Genomic DNA, 12,789 nt, shown 5'->3' on the forward strand with positions numbered 1-12,789 from the left:
TATGTTTGTCCAGCCTCCCCTTAAATGCATCTATACTATTCGCTTCAACCACTCCCTGTGGTAGCGAGTTCCACATTCTCACCACTATTTGGGTAAAGAAGTTTCTTCTGAATTCCCTATTGGATTTCTTGGTGACTATCTTTTATTGATGGCCTCTAGTTATGCTCTTCCCCACAATTGGAAATATTCTCTCTGTATCCACTCTATCAAAACCTTTCATAATTTTAAAGACCTCTATTAGATCACCCCTCAGCCTTCTTTTTTCAAGAGGAAAGAGACCCAGCCTGTTCATACTTTCCTGATATGTATACCCTTTGGTATCATCCTTGTAAATCTTCTCTGCACCCTCTCCAGTGCCTCTATATCCTTTTCATAATATGGCGACCAGAACTGCACGCAATACTCCAAGTGTGGTCTAACCAAGGTTCGATACAGGTTTAGCATAACTTCCCTACTTTTCAATTCAATCCTACTAGAAATAAACCCTAGTGCTTGGTTTGCATTTTTTATGGCCTTGCTAACCTGTGGCGCAACTTTTAGTGATTTGTGTATTTGTACTCTGAGATCCCTTTGTTCCTCTACCCCACCTAGACTCACACCCTCCAAGTGATAAGTGACCTCCCTATTCTTCCTACCAAAATTGTAATACATCACATTTGTCTGCGTTGAACTTCATTTGCCAATTATTTGCCCATTCTGCAAGTTTATTAATGTCCTCCTGTAATTTGTTGCCGTCCTCCTCAGTATTGACTATCCCCCTCAATTTGGTATCATCCGCAAATTTAGAAGTTGTGTTTATGATTCCAAAGTCTAAATCGTTAATGTAAATTGTGAACAGCAGTGGTCCCAGCACTGATCCTTGTGGAACACCACTACCCACCTTCTGTGAATAGCTACCCTTTACTCTCACTCTGTTTTCTGTCTTGAAGCCAGCGAGCAATCCATTCTGCTACTTGTCCCCTGACTCCGCATTCTCTGACCTTATTCATTAATCTATTATGGGGTACCCTATCGAAGGCTTTTTGAAAATCTAGATAAATTACATCTACTGCATTACCATTGTCTACTCTCTCGGTTACCTCTTCAAAAAATTCAATAAGGTTGGTGAAGCAAAATTTTCCCTTTTGAAATCCATGCTGACTATTCATTATTATACTTTTTGTTTCTAGATGTTCTTCTATTCTCTCCTTTAGTAGGGATTCCATTATTTTTCCTATCACTGATGTTAAGCTGACTGGTCTACAATTCCCTGGGCATGTTCTATACCCCTTCTTAAATATCGGTATTGCGTTAGCTATCCGCCAGTCCTCTGGCACTACGCCTTTTTCTAACAAATTATTAAATATGTGTAGTAATGCCTCTGCTATCTCTTCCTTAGCTTCTTTTAAAATGCATGGATGCAATCCATCCGGACCAGGGGTTTTATCCTCTTTGAGTTTGATTCGTTTATTTAATATATCCACTTTTTAAAATTTTAAATGCACTTATCTCATTACTCATCTCATCATCCAATGTCATGTCCACCTGTTCTATCTCCCTGGTAAATACTGAAGCAAAACCCTGAAGTTGCGGTCTGTCATTCACTGCTCTGCTCCACCAAAGGCTGCACTGTGAACCCCCTCCCCCCACCCCTGCCCCCACCCCCAGAGCCGGCAATCAGTGAAATCACTGATCTGGTGAAAACTCCCCCTTTTTCGAACAAATATCGCTGTTAGAAACGCCATAAAAAGTTAGACCCATTCAAATGGGATGTAACTTGGTTTTTAACGGTGATCTGAGTAATAACTGCTGATAAACAACCACTCTGGCCCTGAAAAACTAATTTTATATTGGTGGAATGTCAAATTTCTCCATTAAGTTAAAAATGATTAGATTTTAAAATTAATTTTAAAAAATTTAAAAACATTAAAAAAATTTAAGTTTGTTCATGATATTTCAGCTTCTACCTTAGCGCAAAGTGTATCTCACAATCTTTAAGTCGCTGTCTGTAAATGTTTTAAAAAGTGATTGCTTATTAGTGATTTCTATTTCCTGGTTCCCTGTCTGTGAGAATTCTGCAATGTGATTGGATGCTTGTTGATGTCGCAGCAGATCGCACTATGGGATTCCCACTATACTATGTTGATTTCAACTCCATGTCGGGAAAGTTGAACTTCTCGCCACAGAGATCGCGAGATCTTTATGGGAAGCTTATTTCAGGGCCATCGGCGAACACCTTTGCTTTGCCGCTGACAGCAAATTATGGGCCATTATTCCATGGACCTTTTAGACCAAGTTGCATAAGTGAAATGAAAAGGTATATGTGGTATATATATTCGATAACATTTATTTGAACAATGGTTCTGGAGTTAAACAAAGCTCCTAAAAGGTTATTATTTCTTGCATGATTTATTTTTCCAAAGGATTTAGGGGGAAAAATTCAGTATCGCCCCGTTTGGGGTGCCATTATCGGCCGTGCGCAAAGTTTAGTGCCTGGCTCTAATTATCGCCTCCGACAGCAAACTTGGCCTTAATCAACCCTGGAGGTGATTGGAGTGCTAAATCAGGCGCTTCACACCTGTCTTAAGGCGCAAAGGCCGAGGAGCGAAGCGCTACCTCAGAGCGCTGGTGAAGCAAGGAAGGGCAAATCAAAATGAACCTGCAAAGTGCTGCTCAGTACTCAAAACTCCTTCATACAGCATTGAATCTCTCCAAAAGTCTCTCTCTCTCTCTCTCAGAATGCTTGGTGCAAAAATGTCACCGACAAAAAAAGGCAGGAAGCGGTCGCCTTTAAATAGCACTCCCCAGTCCCTTTCTGACAGCAAAACGCTCCCCTCAACCTGTCGTTGCTAGCGGCAGGTGGTAAGGCAGGGGGCGCCACTCAATATCTGGTCCAGGGTGCTAACGGGGTGTTGCGCACTCGACTGACGTCACGATCTGCCAGCACAGGAGATCGTGGCAGTAGTGTTTAGCGCCGCCGCAAAATGTCGAGTTAATTTCACGAGCAGCGCAAACATCACCGCGCCCGGGCGCTAGTTGCTTTGCGCTAGTTGCTTTGTGCCACTCTTAAGGCACTAACGGGAGGCGCAAACAACTGAATTTTTCCCCCTTAGTCTATTATTTTCAACATTGTTTCTTCATGATGGACAAAATGGAGTTGATCTTAAGGTTTGGCAGAACTTGCTAAGCAGGTACTTTCATAAGAACATAAGAAATAGGAGCAGGAGTAGGCCAATCGGCCCCTCGAGCCTGCTCTGCCATTCAATAAGATCATGGCTGATCTGATCCTAACCGCCAATCTACTATCACAGAACCATCTCCTGAATCTAACAGAATTAGACACACGAAATAGGAGCAGGATCAGGCTACACGGCCCCTGGGCTCGCTCCGCTACCCACAGGGCCATGACCGATCCGAACCTGGACTCATGACCAAATTCCTGCCCGCTCCCCATAACCCTTTATTCCCTTTACTTCTAGGAAACTGTCTATTTCTGTTTTAAATTTATGTAATGATGTAGCTTCTACAGCTTTTTGGGGCAGCATATTCCATGGACCTACCACCCTCTGAGTGAAGTAGTTCCTCCTCATCTCAGTTTTGAAAGAGCAGCCCCTTATTCTAAGACTATGCCCCCTAGTTCTAGTTTCACCCATCATCGGGAACATCCTCCCCGCATCCACCCGATCCAACCCCTTCACAATCTTATATGTTTCAATAAGATCGCCTCTCATTCTTCTGAACTCCAATGAGTAGAGTCCCAATCTACTCAACCTCTCCTCATATGTCCATCCCCTCATCCCCGGGATTAACCGAGTGAACCTTCTTTGTACTGACTCGAGAGCAAGTATGTCTTTTCTTAAGTATGGACACCAAAACTGTATGCAGTATTCCAGGTACGGTCTCACCAATACCTTGTACAACTGAAGCAATACCTCCCTATTTTTATATTTTATCCCCCTAGCAATAAAAGCCAACATTCCATTGGCCTTCTTAATCACTTGCTGTACCTGCATACTAACCTTTTGAGTTTCTTGCACCAGGACCCCCAGATCCCTTTGTACTTCAGTACTTTCTAGTTTCTTGCCATTAAGATAATAACTTGCTCTACGATTTTTCCTGCCAAAGTGCATAACCTCACACTTTCCAGTATTGTATTCCATCTGCCAAATCTCTGCCCACTTACTTAGCCTGTCTATGTCCCCTTGCAGGTTTTTTATGTCCTCCTCACTCACTACTTTCCCTCCCATCTTAGTATCATCTGCAAACTTTGATATGTTACACTCGGTCCCCTCCTCCAGTTCCTCCGTATATTTGTTCACAAATAAAATATTTATATAATGTAAACAAAACTGTCACTCCATATAAGTTTTTCGATGAATACTTACAGAATACATCAAGAAACATACTGGGCGGTCTGCACAAAGCGAGGTTAAATGGAGTGAACGTAAACAGAATGTTTTATTTGGAAAGAGTGGGAATTCGGAGAAGAGGGGGAAGGAGTTGCGACTTTTTGCCTACACTACTTGTAGTGCTTTGTGTTACAGGTAGATATTTAATTTCATAATCCATAACTTAATCTAGATCAAGTAAGTAGTCAAGAAACTGTAAACTAAGTTACCTAAATACAAATTTAATTACATTTAAATTAAATAGAACAAGGTCATACAGGGATGACAGTGCAGGTGGTGTGCCGCAACTGCAGTATGTGGGAGTTTGTGGAGAGCACTGTGATCCTGGACGATTACATTTGCAGTAAGTGTCTGCATCTTGAGGAACTTCAGCTCAGAGTTGTTGAGCTGGAGTCTAAGGTGCTGACATTGAGGGGCATCAGGGAGGGGGAGAATTACCTGGGCACTTTGATCCAGGAGGCAGTCACACCCCTTAGGTTAGGTAGTGGTACAGGTCTGGTTAGTGGTCAGGGACAGGAGGGTGTGACTGCAACTCAGGCAGGTAAGGGGACCCCAGGTGCAGTGCTGGAGGAGCCTCGGAATTTGTCCTTATCCAACAGGTATGAGGTTCTTGCTGTCTGTGTGGATGAGGGAAAAGCCTGTAGGATGGATGAGCAAGCTAACCATGGCACCATGGTGCAGGAGGCCATTCAAGTGGGGGGAGTGAAAGGGAATGTAGTTGTGGTAGGGGACAGTATAGTCAGAGGGATAGATACTATTCTCTGCAGCCGTGATCGAGAGTTCCGAAGGTTGTGTTGCCTGTCCGGTGCCAGGGTTAAAGACATCTCCTCACGGCTGGAGAAGAACTTGGAGTGGGAGGGGGAGGATCCAGTTGTCGTGGTCCACAAAGGAACCAAGGACATAGGTAGAACTAGGAATGAGGTTCTACTGAGAGAGTTTGAGGAGTTGGGGTCCAAATTAAAACGCAGAACCTCAAAAGGTAATAATTTCTGGATTGTTACCTGAGCCATGCGCCAATTGGCATAGGGATAAGCAGATGAGAAGGTTAAATGCGTGGCTCAAAGAGTGGTATGGGAGGCAGGGGTTTTGCTTCATGGGGCATTGGCACCAGTACTGGGGAAAGAAGGAGCTGTTCCGTTGGGATGGGCTCCACTTAAACCAGGTTGGAACCAATGTCTTGGAGAATTGAATAACTAGGGCAGTAGACAGGGCTTTAAACCAATGAAGGTTCGGGGGGTGGTAGGAGGATACAGGAAAGAGTAAATTTAAAATTTAAAAGCAGCAAGAGAAATGTCAAGGCTCTGGAGCAGAGCAGAGTTTTGGGTAAAAATAAGCAGAGTGGGTCAGGAAGGGACAGAGAGAGCAACAAAGGTAATAGGGCATCAGTGACTAAGGTGACATCAGGGAAAAATAGAAATAAGTCAAAGCTAAAGGCATTATATCTGACTGCGCAAAGCATTCACAATAAAATAGATGAATTAATAGCTCAGATAGAAATTAATAGGTTTGATCTAATAGCCATTATGGAGATGTGGTTGCAAAGTGACCAAGGTTGGGAACTAAATATTCCAGGATACTTAACTTTTAGAAGAGATAGACAAAATGGAAAAGGAGGAGGGGTAGCCCTGAGAATAAAGGATGGGATAAAGACAGTAGAGAGAAAGGATCTTAGCTCCGAAAATCAACAAGTAGAATCAGTTTGGGTGGAGCTAAGAAACAGCAAGGAGCAGAAAACATTGGTGGGAGTTGTTTATAGGCCCCCAAACAGTCATTGTAATGTAGGGCAGAGTATAAATCAGGAAATTAGAGGCACATGTAACAAGGGTAATACAGTAATCGTGGGGGACTTTAATCTACATATAGACTGGGCAAACCAAATTTGCAGTAATAGTGTGGAGGACGAATTCATGGAATGTATACAAGATAGTTTTCTAGATCAGTATGTTGAGGAACCAACTAGGGAACAGTCTATTTTAGATCTCGTATTGTGCAATGTGAAAGGGTTAATTAATAACCTTGCAGTAAAGGAGCCTTTAGAGAAGAGTGACCATAATATGATAGAATTTTATATTGAGTTTAAAGTGATTTAGTTAAATCTGAAACTAAGGTATTAAATCTAAAGAAAGCAAACTACGTAGGTATGAGGGGCGAGTTGGCTAAGGTAGATTGGGAAACTACATTAAAAGGTATGACAGTAGACAAGCAATGGCTAGCATTTAAAGAATTAATATATTATTTACATAAGAACATAAGAAATAGGAGCAGGAGTAGGCCAATCGGCCCCTCGAGCCTGCTCCGCCATTCAATAAGATCATGGCTGATCTGATCCTAACCGCCAATCTACTATCACAGAACCATCTCCTGAATCTAACAGAATTAGACACATGAAATAGGAGCAGGATCAGGCTACACGGCCCTTGGGCCCGCTCCGCTACCCACAGGGCCATGTCCGATCCGAACCTAGACTCATGTCCAAATTCCTGCCCGCTCCCCGTAACCCTTAATTCCCTTTACTTCTAGGAAACTGTCTATTTCTGTTTTAACTTTATGTAATGATGTAGCTTCTACAGCTTTTTGGGGCAGCATATTCCATGGACCTACCACCCTCTGAGTGAAGTAGTTCCTCCTCATCTCAGTTTTGAAAGAGCAGCTCCTTATTCTAAGACTATGCCCCCTAGTTCTAGTTTCACCCATCATCGGGAACATCCTCCCCGCATCCACCCGATCCAACCCCTTCACAATCTTATATGTTTCAATAAGATCGCCTCTCATTCTTCTGAACTCCAATGAGTAGAGTCCCAATCTACTCAACCTCTCCTCATATGTCCATCCCCTCATCCCCGGGATTAACCGAGTGAACCTTCTTTGTACTGACTCAAGAGCAAGTATGTCTTTTCTTAAGTATGGACACCAAAACTGTATGCAGTATTCCAGGTGCGGTCTCACCAATACCTTGTACAACTGAAGCAATACCTCCCTATTTTTATATTTTATCCCCCTAGCAATAAAAGCCAACATTCCATTGGCCTTCTTAATCACTTGCTGTACCTGCATACTAACCTTTTGAGTTTCTTGCACCAGGACCCCCAGATCCCTTTGTACTTCAGTACTTTCCAGTTTCTTGCCATTAAGATAATAACTTGCTCTACGATTTTTCCTGCCAAAGTGCATAACCTCACACTTTCCAGTATTGTATTCCATCTGCCAAATCTCTGCCCACTTACTTAGCCTGTCTATGTCCCCTTGCAGGTTTTTTATGTCCTCCTCACTCACTACTTTCCGTCCCATCTTAGTATCATCTGCAAACTTTGATATGTTACACTCGGTCCCCTCCTCCAAATCGTTAATATAGATTGTAAAGAGTTGGGGACCCAGCACTGACCCCTGCGGAACACCACTAGTTACTGATTGCCAGTCTGAGAATGAACCATTTATCCCAACTCTCTGCCTTCTGTTAGATAGCCAATCCTCTATCCATGCCAGAATATTACCCCCAATCCCGTGATTTTTTATCTTAAGCAATAATCTTTTGTGTGGCACCTTGTCAAATGCCTTTTGGAAGTCTAAATACACTACGTCCACTGGTTCCCCTTTATCCACCCTATATGTTACTTCCTCAAAGAACTCCAGCAAATTTGTCAAACACGACTTCCCCTTCATATAACCATGCTGACTTTGTCCTGTTAAATTGTGATTATCCAAATGTCCTGTTACTGTCTCCTTAATAATGGACTCCAAAATTTTACCTACCACAGATGTTAGGCTAACCGGTCTATAGTTTCCAGCCTTCTGTCTACTGCCCTTTTTAAATAAGTATGTTACATTAGCAGTTTTCCAGTCTGCCAGGACCTTTGCTGAGTCCAGGGAGTTTTGGAAAATTATTACTAATGCATCCACAATCCCTACCGCTACTTCCCTCAAGACCCTAGGATGTAAGCCATCAGTTCCAGGTGATTTATCCACCTTGAGTCCCATTATTTTACCGAGTACCACTTCCTTAGTGATTTTGATCGTGTTTAGCTCCTCCCCCCTATAGCCCCGTTTGTCCAGTGTTGGGATATTCTTAGTGTCCTCTATCGTAAAGACTGATACAAAATATTCATTCAGTGTTTTTGCCATCTCCATATTTCCCACCATTAATTTCCTGGTCTCATCCTCTAAGGGACCAACATTTACTTTAGCCACCCTTTTTCTTTTTATATAACTATAAAAACTCTTACTATCTGTTTTTATATTTTTTGCTAATTTACTTTCATAATCTATCTTCCCTTTCTTAATCAATCTGTTTGTTATTTTTTGCTGTCTTTTAAAGTTTTCCCAATCCTCTATCCTCCCACTAGATTTGGCTACCTTATATGCCCTTGTTTTTAGTCGAATACCATCCTTAATTTCTTTACTTAGCCACAGATGGCTGTCTTTTCTTTTACACCCTTTTCTTCTCAGTGGAATATATATTTTTTGGAAGTTGTAAAATAACTCCTTAAATGTACACCACTGATCATGTATCGTCTTACCCTTTAATCTATTTTCCCAACCCACTCTACTCAATTCCACTCTCATACCTTCATAGTCTCCTTTATTCAAGCTTAGCACGCTTGTTTGAGATCCAACCTTCTCACCCTCTAATTGAATATGGAATTCAACCATGTTATGGTCACTCATTCCAAGGGGATCCTTTACTAGGACATTTTTAATTAATCCTGTCTCGTTATACAGGACCAGATCTAAGGTTGCTTGCCCCCTGGTCGGTTCAGTTACATACTGCTCAAGAAACCCATCCCTAATACACTCAATGAACTCATCCTCAACGCAGCCCTGCCCAATTTGATTTGTCCAATTAATATGATCGTTAAAATCCCCCATAATTATAGATGTTCCCTTATTACAAGCCTCAACTATTTCCTGATTGATACTCCATCCAACAGAGTTGCAACTGTTCGGAGGCCTATAGACTACGCCCACTAGTGTTTTTTTCCCCTTATTATTCCTTACCTCCACCCAAACTGTTTCATTTTCCTGATCTTTTGACCCAATATCATTTCTCTGTATTACAGTGATTCCTTCCTTTATTAACATAGCCACCCCACCTCCCCTTCCTTCCTGCCTGTCCTTCCTGATCGTTAAATAACCTGGTATGTTTAATTCCCAGGCATTGTCACCCTGCAGCCATGTTTCTGAAATGGCACAAGATCATACCCATATGTAGTTATTTGTGCCATTAACTCGTCTATTTTGTTACGAATGCTACGTGCATTCAGATAGAGAACAGTGTGTCAGATGACGTCAGTGCATGCCGCTTCATCTGCCGGTTTTCTTAAAGGAACAGGCCCCATTATTTTTTGACAGGTGAATTGTCAGTGTTTGACAGCATTGAGGTGCTGTCAAACACTGACAATCACTGTCCAAAGGTGAGCCCTTGCTCCCAGGCTCACCAATGACTCTCTCCTTAGGAAAAAACAGATGGCAGCTGCATGTGAGATTGCAGAAGCCATCTGTCAATTCTTCCGATCAGATGAGGCTTCACAGAAACATCAAAGCTTGTCACCTGCAGATACATATAAACAGAATAAAAATATTTCTCACTGCATTCTCTCACCTGTCATACTTACCTGTGCACCATTGCACTCATCACACTACCTCTGCAGCTGTCAGTTGCACACTTACACTGCAGCAGACCCACAGCTCACCTCGCTGACCCTGGCAGGGTTTCCCGCTGTCGGGAAGGCTGCATCAGCAGGCGGAAAATGGTGAAAAGCCTCTTAACTATCTGTTAACTACCTGTTAACAGGCAGTTAATTGGCTCTAATCCCCTTCCCGCCATTAGGAGATGGGTCTCTGCGCATGTTGTGGACGCGCCTCCCAGGAAGTTGTTTCGGAGTCGGGTTGGGAGCAGGGTTGGGATCCGCTCCCAATTTTTCCCATTTTCCCAGCAATCCCGCCTCCAAACCCGCCTCCTCTGGGCCAGTAAAATCCAGCCCCATGTGTCTGTCTTCACGGAAGAAGATGCAAAAATCCTCCCGGAAATAGTGGAGAACCAAGGCTCTAGCGAGAATGAAGAACTGAAAGAAATTAATATTAGTAAAAAAGTAGTATTGGAGAAATTAATGGGATATAAAGCCGATAAATTCCCTGGACCTGATGGCCTACATCCTAGGGTTTTGAAAGAGGTGGCTATAGAGATAGTGGATGCATTGGTTGTCATCTTCCAAAATTCCATTGATTCCAGAACGATTCCTGCAGATTGGAATTCCACTATTTAAGAAAGGAGGGAGAGAGAAAACGAGGAACTACAGATCAGTTAGCCTGACATCAATAGTAGGGAAAATACTAGAATCGATTATTAAGGACATGGTAACAGGGCACTTAGAAAATAATAGTAGGATTGGGCAGAGTCAACATGGATTTATGAAAGGGAAATCATGTTTGACGAAGCTGTTCGAGTTTTTTGAGGTTGTAACTAGCAGAATAGATAAAGGGGAACCAGAGGATGTGGTGTATTTGGATTTTCAGAAGGCATTCAATAAGGTGCCACACAAGATGTTATTAAACAAAATTAGTCCTCATGGGATTGGGGGTAATATACTAGCATAGATTTAAGATTGGTTGACGGACAGAAAACAGAGAGTGGGAATAAGCTGCTCATTTTCAGGTTGGCAGGTTGTAACTAGTGGGGTACCGCAAGGATCAGTGCTTGGGCCTCAGCTATTCACAATCTATATCAATGATTTGGATGAGGGGACCAAATGTAATCTATCCAAGTTTGCTGATGATACAAAGCTAGCTGGGAATGTAAGTTGTGAGGAGGATGCAAAGATGCTTCAAGGGGATATAGACAGGCTAAGAGAGTGGGCAGAACATGGCAAATGGAATATAATGTGGCGAAATGTGAAGTTACCCACTTTGGTAGGAAAAATAGAAATGCAGAGTATTTTTTAAATGGTGAGAGATTGGGAAATGTTGCTGTTCAGAGGGACCTGGGTGTCCTTGTACACGAATCACTGAAAGTTAGCATGCAGGTACAGCAAGCAATTAAGAAAACAAATGGTATGTTGGCCTTTATTACAAGAGGATTTGAGTATAAAATAAAGACGTCTTACTACAATTAGACGTCTTACTGCAATTAGGCCCTGGTGAGACCACACCTGGAGTATTGTGTACAGTTTTGGTCTCCTTACCTAAGGAAGGATATACTTGCCATAGAGGGAGTGCAACGAAGGTTCACCAGACTGGTTCTTGGGAATGGGGGGATTGTCCAATGAGGAGAGATTGAGTAGACTAGGCCTATATTCTCTAGAGTTTAGAAAAATGAGAGGCGATCTCATTGAAACATACACAATTCTTACAGGGCTTGACAGGGGTAGATGCAGGGAGGATGTTTCTCCTGGCTGGGGAGTCTAGAACCAGGGGTCACAGTCTCAGAATAAGGGGTCGGCCATTTAGGACTGAGATGAGGAGAAATTTCTTCACTCAGAGTGGTGAATCTTTGGAAATCCCTACCGCAGAGGGCTGTTGAGGCTCAGTTGTTGAGTATATTCAAGACAGAGATCGATAGATTTTTGGATATTAAGGGAATCGAGGGATATGGGGATCGGGCAGGAAGGTGGAGTTGTGGTAGAAGATCAGCCATGATCTTATTGAATGGCGGAGCAAGCTCGAGGGGCTGAATGGCCTACTCCTGCTCCTATTTCATATATTCTTATGTGCTTAATGTGCAGGAGTACGTTGGCTTGGCAGCGAGTGGGGGGGTTAAAACCAGCGAAATTAACAGCGCACCAGGAAGCTGGCTCCAACCCTCCGACTTCCAGGTTTCACTGCAGTGCGTTAGGCTGCGTGCGAGCAACCCCCTTGGGAGAGGCAGCTTGCCACTTAACATATGTTATTGCTCAATTTTAGCAATATTGCCATCAATGTTTCACTGTAATTTTGGTTCTATGGGTTTCCGGGGCTTCCTTGAACTCGCCAGTGGAAGCAAAGTGAGCAAAGGGCAGCAATTGAGGGGGCTGAAGCAATCTCAGGGAAATATGCCAATAAATGATCAGTACTCGCAACTGCTTTCTTATTTGCAACCTCCTCTGAGGAGTCGTCTTCCTCCTCTGCTTTGTCAGTCGGGGGGGGACATGTGATGGGCCTGTGGAAGAGTAAAGACATGGATTAAACTGTTATGATAAGAAAGCTTTAAGTGAACATTATGCACATGATCATAATTCACTGGCTGCTGACATCAAGTCACCATGAGTGACTGTTGTATGCCATGTGGCTGTGTGATATTTAATTCTGTCGCCAGGTAGCTGGGAGCTCCCCGTCTCTATCTCCCACCGGCATCAACTCCGCTACTCTGCTAATCTCCAGCGCCTCCTCCTTTCTGCAGTCATTGTTGTTGTGACTGGAGGGCCACCTCTGG

At 43.0% G+C, this 12,789-nt stretch overlaps 1 protein-coding gene across 2 annotated transcripts in view; it reads left to right on the forward strand.

Annotated features, from left to right (window-relative positions):
• Nucleotides 1-12,789, forward strand: part of ccdc141 (coiled-coil domain containing 141) — a 285,891-nt gene that overhangs the window by 83,712 nt on the left and 189,390 nt on the right. The window lies entirely within an intron of this gene.

Source organism: Somniosus microcephalus, chromosome 4, assembly GCF_052327205.1.
Source record: "Somniosus microcephalus isolate GS21.2 chromosome 4, FLI_Smic_1.0, whole genome shotgun sequence".
Classification (NCBI taxonomy): Eukaryota; Metazoa; Chordata; class Chondrichthyes; order Squaliformes; family Somniosidae; genus Somniosus; species Somniosus microcephalus.